The following is a 7,144-nucleotide window of genomic DNA, read 5'->3' as shown; positions in this document are numbered from 1 at the left end:
TAGAATGAGGGAAAATAACCTTTCCAGCTATTTGCAGAGCATATTTCAGGAGCACAAACCATTTTGGTGCTAGGATATTATATAAAGAGATCTTTCTCAATTAGAGTAAGGTATGGGGCATTTGGGTGAAAAGCCTTTACAGTAATATCTACACAGTGATTGTCAATCTTTTCTGAAGGCATGGAATCAGTTGAAACTTACGGATCTTTGCTCCAAAAAAACATATAATGAATGATACTCAAAATTTTGGATGTGATTTACTTATTTTACTAGAAATTTATTTTTGCATAAAGAATATATAACCAATGAAGCAAATACTTTATACCCAATGAGGTAGGTAAGTAAATTATACCAAAACTTGCCAGAGACAGGGTACATTATTTCTTCATTTTAGCTTTCTATTAATTGTAAGATGAGTCAAGTTAATTGATTTTTGGGAAATAAGTCTTGCCACCATATTAAATAATCTGAATGATTTTAAGGTATATACTAATTTTGAAGATGTTAAAATCTGTTTCTTAAAATTGAGGGGATACAGTACAAAATTTGTTTACCTATAGCTCACTTATATGAAAAAGAATAATGGTTATTTCTGGAAACAAAAATCCCCAATGGTCATAATGGTCATATAAGAGACAAGGTAAATTCTTCCCCAAATAAATTTTAATAAAATTCTATTTTTCCACAAAATAATGTGTGAATATATATACACATATATGCATATACATATATACACACATACATATGCATATATATACGCATATATACATATGCATATATATACACATATATACATATGCATATATATACACATATATACATATGCATATATATACACATATATACATATGCATATATATACACATATATACATATACATATATATATACACATACACACATATATTTATTTAGTTTTAGTTTTTGAGACAGGATCTTGCTTTGTCACCCAGGCTGGAATGCAGTGGCTTGATCGTGGCTCACTGCAGCTTGAACCCCTGGGCTCAAGGGATCTTTTCTCCTCAGCCTCCTAAATAGCTGGGACTACAGGTGCACACCACCTTGCCTGGCTAACATTATATATATATATATATATATATATATTTTTTTTTTTTTTGTAGAGACAAGGTCTCGCTATGTTGTCCAGGCTGGTCTCAAACTCCTGAGCTCAAACAATCCTCCTGCCTTGGCCTCCCAAAGTGCTAGGATTACAAGAGTGAGCCACTACACCTGGCTATATATTTTTTAAATATATGATTTATTTTGCTTTCATTTTGCAAACAATAATTCCTGAAAACCTTGGTTCCCAGAGGTCTATAGTAGCAGAGGAAATTAGAATTCATGTAACCTGCTGGGCATGGTTGCTTCTGCCTGAAATACTAGCTACTCAGGGAGGCTGAGGCAGGAGGATCACTTGATATGAATAAATAATAAATAAATAAGGAGTTCAAGACCAGCCTGAGAAACGGGCGAGTCCCTGTCTTTAAAAAAATAAAAATTAGATGGGCGTGGTGGCACATGTCTGCAGTCCCAGCTATTCAGGAGGCCGAAGTGGGAGGATCACTTGAGTCCAGGAGTTCAAGGTTACAATCAGCTTTGATTGTGCCACTGCACTCCAGCTTGGTGACAAGAGTGAGACCCTGTGTCAAAAAAAAAAAAAGAATAATTTGTGTAACTTGCTCTGCTAGACACAGATCAAGGCTGACTCATCTAGAATCTTCCCAAGGCCCTGAGTTGAAGTCATGTCAGTAAGCCAAGAATTGTTACTCTCCCATTTATCTGAGTAAAAGCAAATTTGAAAAAAAGTTATATTCACTTTCTGGAGATTTTTTGCTTGCAGAGACATTAAGAAGTTGTCCCTCTCTGTGCCAGCATTCAGTTGTGGCATTAAAAAATTTTTGGCTAGTATTTGTTTCCAATCTCTGCTGACAGAGTGGCTGCTTGTGCAAAACAACTCTGCATGTTCTGAATCTTTAAGAATGAAAAGATTTAATCATTCAATTGACCAGAAAAAAATTACTGTTAAATAAGCCACCTCCCATGCCCATTAAATTCCTCTTTGAAATTATCTTGAGGGTGTGTTTTCCTTTTCTCTTAAAAACTAAAACTTTTCCATGAAATACAGTCACATATATCTAGATATACTCTAGAAAACTAATGAAGCTTTTTCATAAAAGAGAATACTAATTTTTTCTATTGTTTCTTAATACTCCATTTTAAGATGTTAGTAATTAAGGCCCAAGTTCTGATGATACTGATAACTTACATGGCCCTAAAATAATTGTTCTTGCTACTAATTTGTGCACTTGTAGAGGGCAATGATCCATGATGATATGTGAATCTAATCTCTTCACTAGAAAACCAAGTACACTAGTGAATATTTAAGATGCTCCATTTGTAAGCACGGTACTAGGATTCCTTTTTTCCAGAGAAACTTTGCTTCATCATTTCTTCCCCTCTACCTTCAAGAAGGGAAGCAGAAAGCTTCACCATTTTTGATGACATTTCTAGGACTGAAAATTCCCCAATGGGCTCAGAATATAGAAATTATTATTTAATGACATTTGTGCAGTTTTATCAAGTATTTTGGTTAAAAAAAAAAAAATAGAATACTCCAGGGACTACTTTAAAACATTAGAAGAACTGCCTTCATTTTGGAGTGGATAACCACCATCAATAAAAAAGGCTGGGCATGGTGGCTCACGCCTGTAATCCCAGCACTTGTGGGAGGCCGAGGCAGCCGGATCACCTGAGGTCAGGAGTTTGAGACCAGCCTGGCCAACACAGCGAAACCCCGTCTCTACTAAAAATACAAAATTAGCCGGGCATGGTGGCACACACCTGTAGTCCCAGCTACTCGGGAGGCTGAGGCAGGAGCATCACTTGAACCTGGGAGGCTGAGGTTGCAGTGACCTGAGACTGCACCACTGCACTCCAGCCTGGGCGACAGAGCAAGACTGTCTCAAAAAAAAAAAAACAAAACAAACAAAAAAAACGAAACGTGGCTTCCATTTTTCTTTTTCTCCAAGCCATGAATCAACTCATCCCTTTCCTTAGATCTGCAGCTTCACCATTCTTCCCCACCCACAGTGGCTGCTTTTACATAACAAGGGGATAAGCATCCTTTGTAATCCACTGCAGGACAAGGATTTTTGTATTTGGCAAATCTAATATTGATACAATTGTAGACTTCTAAAATTGAACCTTATATTCATAAACAAAATTCTACTTTTCCAGTATGTATTAGCCTCCAGAATATACATCATCCTTCCAGTTGCAAGTGTTTGCAACATGTGTCTCCATTCTAGTTGTCAATGAAGAGAAAACCAATAGAAAAGTTAGGGTCATGGCACTTTTTCTTGGATAATTTCCAGCTTAGGCTAGTTTTGATATGAAGGGCAGATTTCTCATGAAGTTAAATGAGATTGAATCTTCAGAGTCTGGCTCTTGCATAAGGCCTCATCCAAGGCTCCATAGCTAACACATTCTATAAGCTTTGGGTTCTGCACATCTAATCTGCTTTTTTAAGAAAAAAAATTCATAATCATAGTGATCAGAGTACTTTTTTTCACTTCTATCGGTGGAAACAATTTTAGATATGATGGCACAAAGATGATGACCTTTTAGACTAGTATATATGTTATGCCACACTACCCCAATAATTTGACATAAAAAAACAAGTTTCAAAGTACCAGAAAAGAATTGAGTGTCAATCTCCATAGCATTGTGTTTATATCAATATTCCATTTGATTAAGGACCTTAGGTTTGCTGTAGATTATTTAACTTTGTTATTCATATGATTCTTTTTAGAAATAAAATGATGTCAATTCTAGGACTGCTGTAACCTTTATAATGCTTAAGAGCTCAGGCTCCAAGGTCACATAAACCCAGGTTTACATGTCCTGGTTCTGCCACCTACTAACTGGATGACCTCATATTCCTCATCTCTAAAGTGAGAGTAATTCCGATTTCTATCCCTGGTGGTGATTGTGATGATTAAATGATAGACCATGTATACCATGTCTAGCGAAGAGTAAGGACCCAATATTAGCTATTGTTATTTATTGATCATAAACTATTTGTAAGAAACATCTTTTCTAAATGATTGCCAAAAAGCCTCAATTAGCCTCTGGCAATAGCAGTTACAAATTATCCCAAGCATGGCTAGTATTTTCTCCCAGGAGGAGCAGTTAAGAAAATAACTTTGAGAATAATGTAGACATTTTTAGAGCTGTCCAGAGAAAGGGAAAAAGGTTATTTCTTGTTGTTCCAGAGGCAGAATTAATAACAATGAGTGTAATTCCCAAGGAAATAGTTTGAGATTCTGTATATGGAAAAATTTTCAGTCATAGTACCCTAGCACAGAGGTAGCTAACTTTGTAAGCTGACAAGAACTATTCCTACGAGGTCCTGATAAAACTTGAGGTAAGGGATGTTCAGAACTCTTCCTCTTCATTAGTCAATCCTACTTCATATGTCTAGCCTTTATCACCTTGTAAAACTTTAACTTCACAGTTGATTAATTTATTCAAGTTCTTGTTATAATATTGAAAATTGGGTTTAATTTTACCATTTGGAAGGTCATTTTCACATGGCTTTTGTCCCTGTATAGATTTTCGTTATCATATAGAGATTGTGTGTACATATTCTCCTTTGTTAATTCTTTTTTTTTTTTTTTAAGAGAACTAGACCAATTGAGGAAAAATTTGATAAATTATATGCTGATTCCATTGCATGGCACTCTTCTAATACAATTCCTTCTAATACTAAATAGGCTCCTAAATCAACATATTAAAACCAACTAATAAACTCTTTGCTACCGCTAGCACTGAACTGAAGAAAAATTTTTTCATTGTTTTTGAACATGGGTGTCAAATTGTCAGAGACTGCAGTACCATCTTCACCCTATTTTTAACAACCTATTTGGGTACATAAATTACCGCTTCCTTTTCCTTTCCTGTGTCATCTAGTACACCTCATTTAAACAGAATGAATGAAATGAATGTTTAAACTGTCTTGATGTTGTTAATTACTTTGTAAGATGTTTCATAACAGGAAAGTGTTTGGCACGCACTCAATAGCTGGGAATATTAACATCTTCAAGGTCATGGGGTTCTCAGTGTGTGTTTAAAATGGTTGCGGAAAGGAGTAAAGAAGTGTTTTGTTTTTTTTTCATAATATTTGTCTCTGCAAAAGAGCGATAATGGTATAAGGGATGGACATGAGCTAAACCTTAGTACAGTTTACAGTGTGAAATAAGAACAGGTTTTTTTTTGTTTTTGTTTTTGTCGTTGTTTTTTTTTTTTTTTTGAGACGGAGTCTCGCTCTGTTGCCCAGGCTGGAGTGCAGTGGTATGATCTTGGCTCACTGCAACCTCCGCCTCCTGGGTTCAAGCGATTCTCCTGTCTCAGCCTCCTGAGTAGCTGGGATTCCAGGTACCCACCACCACGCCAACCAGCTAATTTTTGTATTTTTTAGTAGAGATGGGGTTTCACCATGTTGGCCAGGCTGGTCCTGAACTCCTGACCTCAGGTGATCCACCTACCTCGGCCTCCCAAAGAACAGCTTTTTAAGAGACCATAGCGGTAGTTAGGTTTGCTTCTTTGATGACATGGGAAAATTCTGAAAACTGTTTTTAATCTACGTGAGCATGTATCTGAGGCTATGAACACCAGGCCACAGTCCTACCAGGTCTCTGCCTGTGATAGGCAATACCCTTCGACCAGGAGCAACAGGGCTTGGTGGGAGGAAAGGAGAAAAAGCTCAGAGGATTTTCAGGTATTTGAGAACTAAATTAGAAGGATTCAAATTTTATGTACTAAACTGTGTAAATCAATTTGTATCACATTTGGTTTTCTGCCTCACAGAAATTAAAAACGGTGGTTATTGCAAACCCAAATATTATTTTGACATTGTAAAATAATTACATTTCAACCTGTACATTGTGATTTGTTATTAAACAAGTGAAAAGACCATAATTAGGCAAAAATATAACTAAATAATTGTTTTGGCTATAACTGGACAAAATCTTCACTGCAAACTGTCACATGAGAGGTGCAGTGCCCATGGCTGCCAATGGGCATGGATGACATTGACAGGCTAAAGATATAGCAAAGGAAGAAGGAAAACTAGAAAAAAAAGGAAGATAATAAAAAGGGAGGTAGAGGGAAGTAAGGGGGGGAGAAAAAGGGTGGGAGGGAAACAGAAAAGAATTTCCAAAAGATATGTAGTGATTACCATCAATAATTGTATAAGATAGTGATTCCCATATGTTTGCATTTCAGAGTAGCTACATAAAAAAGGAGGGGAGGATGAGCTGGGTATTAACATTTTTTTCCATGTAAGTACATTAAAAAGACAAAACACATATATTCTAATTTACTTTAAATTTTGCCTCCCTCTCTCTATAGTTTTTGTTTTGCCTGAACTGGTGAACATTTCCTCATAGGTTAGCACTGGTATGTGCATGGGAACCGCTTATCTAATATTACCAATTTTAATATAAAAATTTAGTAGAGTTGGCCGGGCATGGTGGCTCAGCCTGTAATCCCAGCACTTTGGGAGGCCGAGGTGGACGGATCACCTGAGTTCAGGAGTTCAAGACCAGCCTGACGAACATGGAGAAACCCAGTCTCTACTAAAAATACAAAATTAGCCAGCGTCATGGCACATGCCTGTAATCCCAGCTACTCAGGAGGTTGAGGCAGGAGAATCGCTTGAACCCGGGAGGTGGAGATTGTGGTGAGCCGAGATCACGCCATTGCACTCCAGCCTGGGCAACAAGAGCGAAACTCTGTCTCAAAAAAAAAAAAATTTAGTAGAGTTTTAAAGGATACTTTCAATTCATTCAGGTTTTCCTCCATTCAGTGTTTAGCGAAGGCTCAGTAGGTACAAAATTTATGTTAGCTGTCAGATGAAGAGAAAAGAATCATAGTGGGACCTGAAAAGATTGTGTCTAGCAGATGGAAAGACTTGTATGAATAAGGTAGCAGGAATGCCCAGTGATCTGCTCAAAAGCCTGGAACTGGCTCTGTTAGCAATAGGGAGCCAATGAAGGTTTTTAAGCAAGGAGAGGGATCATGAGGGCTGTGTCAGAGTGTGATGATAATGTCAAAGCAATTTAAAGGAGGTGACAAGGAGATGA

The sequence above is a fragment of the Pongo pygmaeus genome, chromosome 5, assembly GCF_028885625.2.
Source record: "Pongo pygmaeus isolate AG05252 chromosome 5, NHGRI_mPonPyg2-v2.0_pri, whole genome shotgun sequence".
Taxonomy (NCBI): domain Eukaryota; kingdom Metazoa; phylum Chordata; class Mammalia; order Primates; family Hominidae; genus Pongo; species Pongo pygmaeus.
This window is presented reverse-complemented; position numbering follows the sequence as displayed.